Source organism: Panthera leo, chromosome A2, assembly GCF_018350215.1.
Source record: "Panthera leo isolate Ple1 chromosome A2, P.leo_Ple1_pat1.1, whole genome shotgun sequence".
Lineage (NCBI taxonomy): Eukaryota > Metazoa > Chordata > Mammalia > Carnivora > Felidae > Panthera > Panthera leo.
Window position 1 is genome coordinate 38,471,410 of NC_056680.1, and position 16,275 is coordinate 38,487,684.

At 46.0% G+C, this 16,275-nt stretch overlaps 1 protein-coding gene across 2 annotated transcripts in view; it reads right to left on the reverse strand.

Moving 5' to 3' along the window:
* The window catches only part of FOXP1 (forkhead box P1), a 465,483-nt gene that overhangs the window by 434,295 nt on the left and 14,913 nt on the right, over positions 1-16,275 (reverse strand). The gene's annotated exons all lie outside the window — the stretch shown is intronic.

Here is a 16,275-nt window from a genome sequence, read left to right on the forward strand (position 1 = left end):
CTAAATCAATAATATATATCTATATGCGTATATGTGTGTGTGTGTACATATGCATGTATGTATACATACATAGATATACATATTTTAAAGGTTAACGTAAGAATGTAGGAATCATAAGTTAATGACACATAAGGGGAAAGGAGAATGAGAGGGAAAATAATGTCTGAAATTAACAGCCTCAACCCTTGCAGCATAGCTATGAAAAAAAAAAATCACAAGTAGACGTTTCCAAACGTTGTAGGTCCTTATGAGACTGGACTGATCTTATTTGAGGTTGTACCTAACACCTGCTATCAGAAGATATGAAAGAAACTGGATCTCCGCCAACATTTTAGTCCCCACCAGTAGTGTAGTAAGGGCAATGACCTTTAGAGATGGATCTCTCAATATGCCACAACATTTGCAAACTAATGTGGAGGTTTCTGGTCTAACTCAGTGTTTCTCAAAGTACAATGCAAATACCATGGGTGGTACATAAGGTGCTTTTAGGTGACAAATGGAGATATATACACATGGGTGTGTGTGCACACAAACACGTGTATACACACACACACACACACACACACATATATATATATATTTTATTTAATACTTATATATATATATAATATATATATATTTAATACTTAGATGTTTATTTTGACAGTTCCCTTTATGGTCCACCATCATACTAGTTTTCCAATAATGAAAAAAATTCTGAAGTGTCCTTTTATAAAAATATTATCTAAAAATAAATAAATGAATAAATATATATTTTAAAAGCAACATAAAGCAATAGTAAGTAAACTGTACTCCAAACACATAAATATATGGCCAAAACGAGGGTCTGGAGTTTGACAAGCCATCGCGTAAGTGCATTAAAGAGGTGACAGAGAAGGTGTCCAACCATGTTAGAGCACACAGTAGGAAGGCAGAGGCGTGGGGTCTAGTTCCACCAGGAGGCTAGCGAAGTCATTGCACTGCTTTGACCTTCAGTGTCCTCACCTGTGTAGTGGATTAAATACGTGCATCCCTGGGGCGCCTGGGTGGCCCAGTCAGTTAAGCGCCAACTTCAGCCCAGGTCACGATCTTGTGGTTCGTTGAGTTCAAGCCCCACATCAGGCTCTGTGCTGACAGTTCAGAGCCTGGAACCTGCTTTGGATTCTGTCTCTCTCTCTCTCTGCCCCTCCCCAACTCGTGCTCTCTTTCTCTCTCTCAAAAATAAAACAAATATTAAAAAATTAAAAAAATATATTGCACCCCCAACATTTCTATCAGGATATTCCCTAAAATAATTTTTTAAAAGCATAAATATAGACATAAGAGCATATACACATATATCTGAAAAGGTACATATCTGTCTATGCCCTTAAAGTTCACATATACAAACATATACACATAAACAGATACAGAAACATACACACAGTTACGTACGTGGACACAAATGCATGCACTGTGTGTATGTACATATACTGTACATATCTACACGTATACATGTGTATAAAACCAGACCATATCCAAGGTGGGGCTGATCAGGAGAGTAAACAGGGATCCAAGGCAGCTATGAATAAAGAAGCTTTCCCTGTCTGGTGCTACTCATCTAATTTTCTACCTCCTGTCCCAACCAGTGTCTGGTGAGCCCAAGGTCCAGCATGAGGGTCTACACGTGCCTGTCCAACTCCACGATGTCAAAATTTCCTGAAGCCTCAGACTAGGATGGCCCTTGAGATGAGACTAGACATACTCATATCACAAAGGAAGCCACCAATCTGCAAGAGACAGACATTCCAAAGGACACCTGTCACCATCACTACCAAAGAGAGATGTTTCCTAAGGAAAAGCTCTCTACAATACATTCTTTGGGGGAAAACCACCTTAGAGTGAGCAAAAGAAGAACGAAACTGCAGAAACGGAATGAGTATCATTTTCCTCAATTTTGACATCAAGATAAAAAAAATTAAACAAATTAGAGGTGAATTTAACTAGGCAATGCCATCCTCTACCCTCAGGTAAATGTATGCCCTGTTGATAATTTCAGAAAAGAGAATAAAGCTTACACATGGTTTCAATATTTTCTCTATGCTAGGGCAATCTAGTTATCTTTCTATTCAATAAGGCAACCAAAGTTGCACGTGTTTCCTAAATAATTTTGGATTTATATAATTTGACATTTTTTTTCAAAGAAGCATAAATTATCTGAGGGCCATGTCCCCAGTGCATGACAATAAATTGTAGTTCATGCTATTTTCAGACAACCACGATATGCAAACATCAGTCGCCAGCCAGACTCAGGATAGAGACACCTGCATAATGAATGCTGACCTAGAAACAAAGAGGCTGTTGGTCTCGGCACCTCCTGTCCAAAGAGGGGCTGGCTTGACCCTTCCTTCATCCAAGCGTACGATGTTACCAAGCCACCGCCTAAAGCCCTCTCTTGACATGGCAGGCTTACTCTTAAAACGGTCACCACCTGCCAGAACTCTACAAAGCCAGACCACGGTTAGCCCGGCTATGATCAGCATCCCAGCTGCCTGTGCGCTGCTGATGGCACACAAGTCATAACCTGATCCCCTTTTGACACGGCCTCAGTTTCCTATTTCATCATTTCATGAGATGCTTCCTTTTGAAATTTTCAAGCAACCCGGCCCAAGTTCTTATAGCCGTCTGCAGTCACTGAGCGATCTGGGTACTGAGCGTCTTCTTTCAGACACTTCGACATCTTAATGGTGTGATGTGGAACAGGAAACATTAACTCACCCGCTAGTTTCAGTCACACTTCACAGCTTTCTAACACAAGTGAAGGACAACACATAAAGGAAGTCGGAAATCTAGGGGAGTGATAATGTAGACACTTCGGAAGAAGGGGGCATGTAAGAGCATCAGCGTAAACATGAACCTCTCAACCAAGAACCACCGACACCTCCCTCTGTTTACTGCGATTCGAAAAAAAATGCACAGAATTTAAAACACTCTAGTGCTTCTCCGACCTTAACATACATATGAACGGCCTGGTGATCTTGGTTTAAAAAAAAGATTGATTCAGTGCCGGAGAGGGACAGTGGACTCTGCGTTTGTAACAAGCCCGCCCAGGTGATGCTGATGCTGCTGACCCAGGATCCCACTCTGAGCTACAAGGATATAGAGTCCCTCTGCCTGATCTCCTCCTCTCTTCCCACCCTCCCAGTGAGGTCAGAAGAGCCCACAACTAAAAACAAGTTTCCACCCAAGCCAGGCTGAAAACACGTTTCCAGTGAATCTGAAGCGTGGAAAAATAATCGAAAAGAAAACCAAGATTACTACCTGTCCAGGTTGCAACAAGTTCCTCCGTTAGATACAGAAGTAATTCATCGATAAGACTACTGAGCACTCACACTTCTGGGAAGGATCTAGTGGCCAGATTTGACCATTAGAGACAAAAAGGCAACAGTCCTCCCTCTTGGCCACATAAGACTTGAAACTCTTTGATGTCACTTTCAACGAAAGTTACAAACAGATTATAGGCAGACATATTCTCTCTCTGTCTCTCTCTCCTTCCTTTCACAGGGGGAAAAAAGTAAACCAGAACTCCAGTAAAAGTTCTGGTGTCTGACCTCAGAAAACAAGCCATGATTTCCTCAGAAAAAAATTAAAACTGGATCAAGAGGCAGGCGACTACAACCTGAAACCCAACACCCAGCCCCAGAATCTGAGGCCTTCAACCCCTTGGTGGCAACAGGCAAACCAAAGGCGTAAGACGGACGCACCTCGGATCATGCACGTTTACAATACCTTCAAGACTTTCGATAGTTTCCCATCCTTCAAAGTGGTTTCCCAGGGTAAGCTTATGAATGCACACAAGTCCCGTGAGTTCTCCTTCCCTGGGTATTATTAACCCATTTCACAGATACGGAAGTGGAGAAACACAAAGAGTTTTGGCAAGCCCCAGCGTGCATCCACTGGTGAGAAGGAGGCCCCTGGCTCCCACCCCTCCGACTAACCCAGCCACTCAGCACATCCCAGTCACAGGCCCGGAGGTGCTGTTCCTTTGGCAAGGACACAGGCTTGTCCTGGAATTCTGCCAAGGAAAAACACATTAGTCCTAAAGGTGTGCCCTTTGCCTCCGCTTACAAACCGTTCAACTTTATAGGACATCTGGGATTAGACTGGCTTCTGCTAACACAAGGAGCATCTCCTGCCGGTGGCCATGCTCAGACATGTTTTAAAAAATGGGCACAAAGAAGAAGGGAACCAGCAACGGAGGGGCAGCTGCCCACAGGGCCAACTCAAGAGCTTCCCAGATTGGCCTGTGTGTCTTTCATGGACATTTCCTGAACACCAGAACACTTCGAACTCCTCCCCCATTCAGTCGGGCTGCAGCCTGGCAGGAAAGCACACTATGTCTCCCGACTCTGTGTGTCTTCAGCTGCATTCAATCAGTTTGTCCTGGGTCACGGGATTTCATGTGTGGCCCTAAATATACCCACAGACTATGAAAACGCACCAGAAAACCAGATGTTGACTCCTCTGCCAGGACATGTACCTTGTGAAATGAGTAATGATGAACAGGGCTGAGAGATGCTTTAATAACAGTCTAACCAACATTAGTAAAGCGGGGACAGTCACCTTGGCCAGCGGACACAGAGAAGCGCCTCCTCTGCTAACTGAGAAGATCCTACACTTCCTCTGGGGCTTGCAGGTCATGGTAAGGAAAGTGTCCATTCTATGCGAGCTCTGGCTGTATCGCGGGTGCTGGCTGGAGCACATCCCGGATCTCATTCACAGTCCTCACCAGAAACGTGCAAGGTCACAGGGCACCTGGGTGGCCCAGTCGGTTAAGCGCTGACTTCAGCTCAGGTCACAATCTCACAGTTCACGAGTTCACGACCTGCGTCGAGCTCTGTGCTGACAGCTCAGAGCCCGGAGCCTGCTTCGGATTCTGTGTCTCCCTCTCCCTCTCCCTCTCTATCCCTCCCAGGTTCGCGTGTGCACAAGCTCTCTCTCAAAACTGAATATATGTTTAAAAAAAGTAATAATTAAGAAAAAAACAAAACTTGCAATGTCACCAACGAAGAAAGGCACCAAGATAAACACCTCGCCCAGTGCCCCAGCGCCAGGCAGGATAGGATTCAATGTCTGCTCCTCTCAACTCTGAGTTCATGATATTTCTACCATCCCAAACCATGGGTGCTGGAAGGCCTATACATTTGGAGTGGGGACCACATGCCTAAGAATCATAAATGGCTGTTAAGTCCCAGTGGTACCTTAATAGGAATCTAAAAACAGCAGGTTTTTCAAATCCCACAAAAACCCATAGTCCAAATTTTCCACTCATTTCCTGTACGTCTGGGAGAACGACACATTGAGCACGGTGTCACTGCTGAGCTGGAAAGCTGACCCTCAGGATTCACTGAGTAACCGGTGCTTATACTGTGCTCACTATTGCAGGATTCAAGCAGAAGACACAGGCTTTGCCTTCAAAAAACCAAAGCTCCAACCAGAAAAACAAAACACTCCCACCAGACAGCTACCGGGCAGGGGGTGGGAGGAAGGTTCAAGTCAGACAGAAGAGGTAAGGAGTGACTGAGAGGGAAAAAAAATGGGACTTTTCCTGGGTAGAAGCAAATGCATAATGCAGCTCCTATACTCCCAAGTGCCTACTGAGAAAAAGGTAAAAAGCACAAATGTGGATTTTTTATTAACAGAATAGGAATATGCTAACTTGTAAATGTCAGCTGATAACCTACAAGGTGTGCTCATTTTACTGCTAGCACAGACTGTGGTTTTCAAACTCTGTTCCAAGAGGCCACTTGTAGTATGGAAGGTGAGGAGAAGAGACTAGCTGCTCTGAGTTTAAGTCACTCAACCCCCTGGTGAATAACGGCTCCTCGGCTCGGAGCAGAGTCCCTGGCAAAATAAGTGCTTACTAAGTATGTGTTCAATGCAAAAACAAGAAGAAGGAGCTTTGAATTCATGCCCCTGGCCAACCATTAGCATTCAACTTCTGTTTATTTTAAATGTGGGGGGGGGGGGGTTCCAAGTTATAGTTCTGTGGGGCAAGGCAGCCAAACCACTTTAAAAAAAAAAAAAGAAAGAACCAAAAAAAGACATGAGATTTATGAGTATCTCTACATTTGCCCCCATTTCTTGCTCTACCATGACATTCACCCAACACGGGAGGCCCACTAAACTGGGCTCATTCAAACTCTTAACAAATTTCCAGGATCACAACCACACTCAGCCATCCACATATGGCTGAACCACATCAATCAATAGTGTGGCCTGTTCAAGACCATAGTCTGTAGGCCAGATGAGTTTGACCAACATGCTGGCTCACCGAAATTTCTGCCCAGAACTAGAAAAAAGCCTCCCATGAACCCCAAGCTCAAAGCACGGATGAGCCTCAGATCGTGCCAGCTCTCTGATCCCACGGGGAATTGAAAGAGGATAGTAACGAACATCAACTCCTCTTGACCTATGAGCTGGAAAACAAGGTACTCTGGAAGAGCAGGAAGGTCTGAGGATTGAAGAGATGCTATCAAGTCCAGGATGGTTGGGTAAACAAGCCAGGGGACACAGTGAGTAATATAAACTCCACTGTTGGCTGAAAGTAAGTCATTTACCAAACCCAATTTGCAACATCGATAAACAATGCACCAAATAATCTCTAAATCCCATTAGATGGAAGTCTGTCCTCTGGAAGATACCAGTAAGAGAAATGGAAATGTACAGTATAGAGTCACTGTCCTCATTCTAGTAAAACTCACTCAATAGATTTAATCTGAGGCAAAACGGAGAAGTGCTATAAAGGAAAACCAAAGTGGTTTAAGAGGAGGAATAGAGTGGGCACAAGAAAAACGAAAACTTCAACAGAAGAAGGAGCAGAATCGCTCAGTTTACTTAAGACTTAGGCAGACCCTACTTCAGGGCCTTTGCACATGCCGTCCGATCTACCAAAAATGTTCTTTCCCAGCTTGAGGTACGGTGGCCTGTCCCAGCCTCCAAACCTTCACTTAAATACCACCTTCTTGGAAAGGTGGTGTTTCTCTCACCACACAAGCTAAAACAGCTTCCTCTCTCTCACCGTCTCTTAAAACAAGAGAAGCACTTCTTTCTATGTATATAATCACTCCATTTTACATGTGTGTTCCTTGGCTTCTTTACTATCTGACTCTCCACCTAACAGACCACAACGGCAGGAACCACCACTGGCTGCACTGTCTCCATGTATCTACTACGTAGCCCAGGACCTGGCATTAAGACGGAACTCAATCAGTGGCTGCGGAATACATGAACTAATACACAGATTCAAAACGCACGGTGGAGCAAAAGCATTTGCCACACGGGGAGAGGAAAAGAGTGGTGGAGGGGAGCTAGGTAGGAGTGGGGGCGCGTGGAAAGGAGATTAAGGATAACCGGAAACTGTGCTGCAGGAGCGTGTGCAGGGAGATCACAGAAGGCCTGGAATGCCTGGCTGAGGAATCTGGGCTCTTTTGTCAATAAAAGGAGCCACTGAAGGTTCTGAACAAACATATGTGACATGATTCAGACTGTTCCAACAGAAACGTATGGAGGCAGCGCTGTGAGCTGCAGGCTACCACAATAATATGCAGAAAACATACCGAAGGACTGAATGAGAGGAAAAACCCAGCACAGAGAATAGAGGGAAAGGATGAGAAGCACAGAATCAAGTCAGAGACTTTGGCAACTAAGGGAATATGACAAGTGAGGGGCAGCAATGATAAAGAGGACTCCTAGGTTTTCACGCCGAGCGAATGGAAAGGTGGCACTGGAATTACGTGCGCCCGTACAGAAGAAAAGATGACAAATTCCATCCCAGAAATGTCTACTAAGAGATCTGGAGGGGTGCCTGGGTGGCTCACTCGGTTAAGCGTCCCGACTTCAGCTCAGGCGGTGATCTCACGGTTCGTGGGTTCGAGCCCCGTGTCAGGCTCTGTGCTGACAGCTGGGAGCCTGGACCCCGCTTCGGATTCTGTGTCTCCCTCTCTCTCTGCTCCTCCCCTGCCCGCGCTCTGTCTCTCTCTAAAATAAATAAACATTAAAAGAGAGAGAGAGAGAGAGATCTGGGAGTAAGGAGGTTGGGGGAGGGAGGATGGGAATCTTTTAATCTTCTAGGAACTTGAAAACAAGCACCTGGAATCCAGGAAAAGCCTTAGCTCAAAATTTTCGATACGGAGGTGAGTAGTGAACCATGAGGGACAGGGAGACTGTGGAGACTTTAAGTCAGGGCAAAGTCCCACCTTAAGGCATCAGTATCGTGGCTTTCAATCAAGAGGAGGAGTACTGAGTGATGGGGGGATGGCCTCTTTTCTCTTGCAGGCAAGTGACACCGTCCTGTCTGCACTCAAAGTCCCTGAACCCTCAGAAAGATGAATAGGGCAGCGAAGGAGTGAGCAATCTCCCCCACAGCACGATGGCTATCGGGGAGATGTTAGGGAGCAATTTTGAGAACTGTCAGGTGTCTCCAGCCCGTCTCCGAGAGAGACGCTCTGTCAAGTCCTTTGCACTTCCTTTTTGGTTTTTAAAAATGTCCGTGTTCCAACTGTTTCCTTCTCTAACCAAATGAAGGGAACAGTACAGATACAAATGCCAGTACAAAATATGGCAGCAGGAAAAGTTTACAGAGCTAATTTTCAATTGTGTTGGCAAAACAGCTTGGTCCACTCCTTCAGGTCTGGAAAGCAATCCGCTTATTAGCAGAGAATGGGCTACTGTATCTCGATGAGTCTTGAAGAAGCCTGCTTTATGGTTTTTATTTCATGAGAAGTGGCCAGTGAGAGTCCATTGTTCTAAAGAGGCTCCTGGATGAACTATCTTTCACGCCCCAGGTGTGCCAAGAGCACTGTGAGAGGCAGAATCACAAAACAGGAACAGGGAAAGGCATGAGACTCAAAGGAAATGAAACATTTGAAATCCGTACGGTGAGATGTGACCCGGACACACATACGCGCGAAAGAAACTTGAAGGGGCACACGTTAGAGAAAGGGTTAAGTGCACTTCACCTTGAGTTGCAAAGGCTCTGTGAGCTCTTTCCGAACCCTGGCTCATCCGGAGCTACTGGTGGAGCAGGGGTTTTCCTGGCCCTGAGGTTCAGCTCAGCTTGTCCATTCTCCTGTGCAATTACAGAATCAATAAAGCATCCCTTTGAAACTCCCTGGACTAGTGCCGACACGCAGACAGGAGTCGGCTGACGTTTTTTTGCTATTTCCGTTATTACAGCCTGCAAGCCCGATGAGAAGGCATCAGAACCACAGCACGGGCCGGGCAAGGAGGTGGGGTGTGGTCTGGCTGCGCATGGGCTGCCCCCGGGCTTTTGTGTGGTCCACGTACGCCCTGGCGACCCGGCCCGTGGCGGGGACCACCAGACCAAGGAGACGCCATTTCTAAGGGGGCACTGAGGCAAAGCTATGGAAGAGTCTGGACTGTATCTGCCTTCACCACTTTGGGGTGGGTGAGTGGGTGTAGCGGGAAACTATTTTTCAAGGAAAGAAAGACATTCTTGGACTGGCTCACCTGAGAAAGTTCTGGGGTTTTTTGGTTTTGTTTTGTTTTTTGTTTTTTTGTTTTTTTGGTCTGCTCTGAGCATTTCAGGAACCAAAGGCCTGTGCCAAAAAGCAGGCAGCCAGGCGGAACTCGGCACTTGTGTGTGTGGCTCGTGAGAACTTCGGGGGGGGAGGTGGGGGGGTAGGATGGGGGGAGGTAGTGAAACGTCCCTGTCCATCTGTTGATGTCTGGGTGGCAGAAAATATTGAAATAGAAATAGAAAGTTAGAAAACTGCTTAGGAGCAAAACCTGAGAGTATTGTATTTGAAAGGGAATGGTAGACTGATTGTATAAAAATGGAAAAACAGAATTAACATGTTCCGTAATGATTCGTCTGTGTTAACTAAATATTGAGCCGAAATTTGGTGAAACCCTCAAAATAAGACTTTCCAAGGAAGTCGCTGTCTTCAAAATTCGTTGTCGTCTAAAGACAGCTGAACACCTCCGCGGTGCCCTATCTGACTCACCTGGCAGACGGCCTTTTCATTCGCTTTATTCGAGAAAGCACACAAGTCTGTGTAGTGTGTTCCCCATCCCAAAGCCACAAGACAAGCCCATTACCAGCATTCCTCAATACATATTTGCATATCCAGTGAAAAACAAAATTCACAATCTTTCCAAGCTGCTTCTGCTCTCCTGGGAAGCTATAAAAGCTGGCAACTTGGACAGATGAAGATTCCTCTTTCTTATCCAACCAATCTCACGCAGGAAGTGACACGAGAGCTTTGCTCGTCTTGCCCTCCTGCTATACTGACCACGATCCCGGCAGAGAAAGACCACCCTGGGAATCAGGCAAGTCAGGTTTTTAACCAGCTCCCTCCTGACCATACCCAAAAATAGCCTGAGCCTCAAACCACAGAGAGCCTGCCTAGAGGACTTGCAGTGTGAGCGTTTTGGGCACTGCTAACTCAACCCGGCAGTCCTTACTTATAAAATAAAGACCACAGCCATGCACACATAGTAAAATGAGCAGGCACAAATCTGGCGCAGAATTTCAAGCCGAGTGAATAATAGTACAAAAATATCAAAAAAAAGAAAGGTTATGAAATTTTATAGCAGATGACAAATTGGTAGCTTTTCCCCGCTTTTCTGGAATGGATTCAGTAACAGATTTGAATCTTGGGTTTTGATGCTTGTCTGAGATACACAGGGATCCCAAGTTCAAGGGAAGAAAGAGGAAAAAAAAAAAGGGGAGTAGTTATCACTTGCAACAGGACCTATCCTTTGCTCTCTACCCTAGAAATTATTTGGTTCCTTCTTTCATTCGCTTTTATCTAAAACAACACGAAATGTTTCATTTTAATTTTTAATCCTGGCGGTCCTCTGTACTTGAAGCTCTCAGACTTAGGTCTAAAAGATAAACCTACCTGCTCAGATTCCAGGGAAACAGAGAGAACGTACTGCATTCTGCCACTTTGGAAGAGAGGCTCAAAACTCTGCCTTATGGTGTCTGTCTGTCACCCAAGCTCCCTAGGCTGCGGGGGAGGTAGCCACACGTTTCTGGGGTGAGAATGTCCACGGGGGAATGCCTTAAGGGTCACAGGCCCAGCTGCCTGCGGAGCATCGAGGCAGCCACAACCGCCGGAGAGAACGCCGGAACCGTGCCAAGAGGCCCTCCCTCTTTCCACGCAACACCTTCCCAGACACTGTCCCCCAACGCTTCAGTCTCATGGCAACAAAACATTTGGAAGGTGCCGGGTGGCAGGAAGCATGCAGGGACCGGAGTGCGACATGGGAATCCAGGACAGACACCCCTTGCCTCTAAGTGTCCCGGGTGGTCTGGGGACGCAGACAGACAGGCAACAGAGCCCAGTAAAGGCCACACAGACAAGGACAAACCAGCTCCTCAGGAGCCTCACAAATTTCCCCTGGCAGCAAAGAGTTCAGGGTCATTTCTCTGGCTGGTGAGTAGGAAATCGAGAAAGGTTTCGAGAAAAACAGAAGCCGTGAAGAGTAAGAAGAAACGTGCTACCATGTGCTCGCTAACCAGGAAGTCCCTTTGTGATTAATATTCTTGGTGACTTAAGTTCCTTTCCAGATGGGTAGTAAGAGCAGATGCGTCTCAGGGCTCATAGGGGGCAAGGCAGTGGGCTAAGCCACAGCTTCAAGCACTCAATTCATGCAGTGGCTCTTGCCCATTTTAAAGATGGAAAAACTGAGAGTCAGAGAGATAAGGTAACTTGCAGACCTCAACAGGCCAGTAGGTGGTGAAGTAGGGATTCAAATCCTGGTCCACCTGGTCCCAGATGGCTTTATTACCATCTGGTTCGAATGATTACTTCAACCAAACACATTTTCCAAGGGCATTTGCTAAAGTTAAAAGAAACTTATTAGCTCCTTACTGCAAAGTCCTCATTTCGTATGTAATAAACACACCCAGAGAGGAATGGAGACCGACTTTTCCACAAAGCCACCCCACGACTTTGGGTCCAATTCAGAACCCAAACCTCATAGCCTTTTCCAGACCGTTTTTCTCTCTACGTGTTTCTTCTGACTTCGTCGTGTAAGTTACACGGAAAAGCAAAACCATAAAGGAAAAAAAAGAAAGACTACACTGAAACCCCACCGTCTTGCACTTCCCGTCCCCTCCCTGGCACCTGGGGAGTAAAATGTGAACCACTGGAGAAGCTAAGAGAACCTACAGGAGAGGCAGAGGGTCCCCCAAGGGCTCCTGCTTGTAGAAAACCTATTTGCTGTGTGTTTCCTGAGGGCTGAGCACTGTGTCGGAGGGACTCCCCAAAAGGGCTGGCCCTTGAACCACCGTGCTCAAGGAGCGTCAGTTCCTACAGAGCACTGAGCACAACCTGTGATGACACGTAAGAGGGTCAAACCTCGACCTCTCTGCTCAGTGCACAACAGCAGCCCAGCCCAGACCCTGCATTACCTCTTCCTTTCCTGCATCCAGCTACTTGGTTTTTCCGTCTCCTCCCAAGCTCCCCTGCCTGGTCCCTGCCTCGCCAGCCCTGAGCCAGCTTCTGACCTTGCGCCCCTCCCTGCTTTCAGAGTACAATCGGCGCACCCCTCCCGGGCCCTGGCCCAATGACCCCCATTCTTCTCTCCCTTTGGAAGCTTCCTTTTCCTGTCCCTCCCTGTCTAATAATCTGCTCCTATTCCATCGGGTCCCCCTGGGCTGACGCTGCACTGAACAGGGCAGGGCCTGAGCTGCCTCTGGATCCCAACTCTGGTTTCAAGTGGTTTTGGGCTGGCTCACCGGGTGCCTGTAGCACAAAGCTTTTCATCACAACCTCACCCCCGTCCTCAAGCACTGTGCCCCCACCCCCACCAAAAAGCCAGAACTCTCAGCATTTATATTCATATTCAGGCTTAAGTGTGGCACTCCTAAGCCTAGCCTTCAAAGCAATTCAGCACTCAACTCTGACAGGAAATGTGAACATGTAAAAAGAAAAAAAAAATTTTTAACATGATTTGGCTGAGAAGCTATTCTTTGCAATGCTTCCAAGGATGAACCAGCGTCTGAGCTTTAAGATGGATAAAATAACAGTGGGCTTGAATGATTCTAATGGTCAGAGTGCCCTGAGCATCTTGTAACTGCACTGGTATTTAAAAAGCAACAAAGGGGCGCCTGGGTGTCTCAGTCGGTTGAGCGTCCGACTTTGGCTCAGGTCATGATCTCACGGTTTGTGAGTTCGAGACCCGCGTCGGGCTCTGTGCTGACAGCTCGGAGCCTGGAACCTGCTTCGGATTCTGTGTCTCCTCCTCTCTCTGCCGCTCCTCTGCTCACGCTCTGTCTCTCAAAAATAAATAAATGTAAAAAAAAAAAAAAAATTACTGACAAGTGACCTGTCGTGTCCCTAATGTCCCACCTTGGGACAAATCCAAAGCACAACAGTAAGGATGGGAGGTTTGTAGGTCAGAATTCACCCATCAGGCAGTGAAAGACAAATCACAGACTATCGACATACAAGGACCATGAAGAAAACTTATCAAGTCAGCCGCACGAGCACAACTACTTTAGGCATTGTTTTTAAGACTATAAAATCAAATAGCAGGCGCCAGACTTTTGATATATTTCTTTTTCTCTAAATACACAAACACACTATAATGTGTCCATCCAAAGAGAACAATGTCTTGTGTTTGTTGCCGTCATGGACACACACAGTCCATCAGGGAAACTTTATGGGGTCAACCACGAGGAATAAAAAACATTCCAAGGCTTCCCCGCACATTCACTGCCTGACATCCCCCATCAGAGAGAGGGCAGGCAATGGACACCTAGAATAATCTCTGGTTGTCGGGGGGGGTGGGGGGTGGGGGGGGAGAAAGGCTGTAAACTAATATAAAAACACACATTAAAAACGTACAGTTGTACAAACAATATAAAATCTGCCTCGTTGACCGAGGGCAGGGGTGGGTGGTGGTGGTATTATCCTCCCTGGCCTCACTGTGTATGAGGAATCCCTGTGAATCCGTTTGTCCCTTACTCACAAGAGCAGCTCCAAGCCCCCATGTGAGCTTTCCCTTTCCTGGTTGGCTGGATGGGTGTGAAGGCTGGTCCACAAACAACCAAAAATGTACCTGTATCACTTGCCACCCCGAGGGCAGGAGGGAAGCTCAGTGATCACCAGCCGCATATCCATGCCAAACGAAAGCCCGAGCCACGTTACTGCTTCCTGGATGGCTTAAATTGCAAGCGTTTATCTTCATATGCCTCAAGTTTAGTTGCTGGAAATTATTTAAAGACCTAACACCCCAACGAATGTTTCTGCTGTACAGTACTTTAAAAAAAAAAAAAAGTATTATATTTCTTAGGTAAGGCACCAAGAGGAGAGGCAAGGACATCAAAAATCAGAGTCTTGATTTGTAAGGAGTTTACTGCCCAGGTGAAGAAGCAGGACTTAGACACTTAAAAAGATCAGCACCCCTGAGGAAGGATGTGTTAAATGCCACGTGGAAGCTATGGGAAAGAGTGAGGGCTAGGAACCAGATTCTATAAGGCCCCAGGGGACCTGCCCCCCTACCCCCACTCCCAGTCCCAGGCAGGCTGACAGCCTTAAGAGAGCCTCCCTCCTGCCTCTGCTCTAGGGAGTCCCCTGGCATGCTGCACCTTACGATGCACTTTCTAGAACCTGCTCAAGTCCTAACATCTTCTACAAAACAGTCTAGAAATGGGCTTCCAGGGTGCAGGAAGTGCCTGAGGCCATACCTTAAAAACCATTAGTGCACAGGTACATCACCATGCCAATTATGCAAAATAAAGAAATACTGTGCAAAAGCCTCATATATCCTTTCTGGACACCCGCATACATAAAACAGGAACCCCAGAAGGAGGACACAGCCGAACTTTACGAGAGGGATGTTTTGTGTGGATGTGGGGATAGAGGACCAGACCCGAGCTGTGGGGTAAGGGGACGCATCTTTTACCACGAATGTTCTATTTCTTAAAGGTAACAGAGGAGAGGGGAATACGACCAAAAGTCAAGCTTCTTCATTTAGGGTGGTAGCAAAGTGGGCTTTTGTTTTATACACACACACAGAGGAGCTTTTCAGTTTCAAGATGGGACCCATGAACCCAAAAGAGCTTAAAACCCTTGACTCTGTACAGACCCCTCTCACCTCTGTGTGCCTCTCTCCTTTGACTACAGCCAGGCAGTAGGTGATCAATTCATGGCCCTTATGTTCAGCTTCATGACATTGCTTCTGCTTTTAAACTGACAAATCATTCCATTTTTTTCTTCATTTTTCAGTTTTTCTTTCTCCTCTTCAACTGAAGTTTTTGGAATCTAAGAAACTTCTACCTGTCCCTCTTCCTCAGCTCATTGTCTTGCATATAATAGTCAATAAATCGACATTACTAAATGATATTTGAAACTAAGAAACGTCAGGGGTGCCTGGGTGGCTCAACCGATCGGTTAAGCATTCAACTCTTGGTGTCGGCTCAGGTCATGATCTCACAGTTCATGAGTTAGAACCCTGCATTGGGCTCTGCAGTGACAGTAGGGAGCCTGCTTAGGATTCTCTCTTTCTCTCTCTCTCTCTCTCTCTCTCTCTCTCTCTGCCCCTCCTCTGCTTGTGCATTCTCTCTCAAAATATACAAATAATAATTTAAAAAAAAAAGACTAAGACACATCAAACAAAATGTAGCAATGAGACTGGTTTGGCTACCTTTCATTCTGGGAAAGAGCTATTCTCCAGAGCAGTAAATATTCATTTCCACAGCAAGAGTTTAACTCTTGGGTGTATAGGCACACACACGCACACAATCATTTTTCAGTCTTGTCTTTGTTTTTTTTTCTTAAGAGCTTAAAGTAATAGACACTAGGGTCAAAAGAAAAAGAAAATGGAAAGGAAAAGAGAGAAGCCTCCACATACTGGTACATATATATTGGTACTCTTTTATTCCACAACTTAAAAAAAAAACACTTCTGGATTTTAACCCTGAGAGTATGACTTTATGCCATGTAAAAACTTTTTTTTATAATCTTTATGTATTTATCTTAAGAGAGGGGGAGGGAGGGATGGAGGGAGGGGTGGAGAGAGAGGGAGAGAGAGAGAATATCCCAGGGAGGCTTGACAATGCCAGCACAGAGTCTGAGGTGGGGCTCATTCTCATGAACAATGAGCTCATGACCTGAGCTGAAATCATGAGTTGATGCTTAACCAACTGAGCCACCCAGGCACCCCGCCACGTAATAATTTCTAATGATTCCAATGAAACGTTTCCCAAACTGTATTCCTGGTATGGGTTCTTCAATAGGTCAAAAGGCATTGTCCCCCAACTCCTTTCGCATTAACACC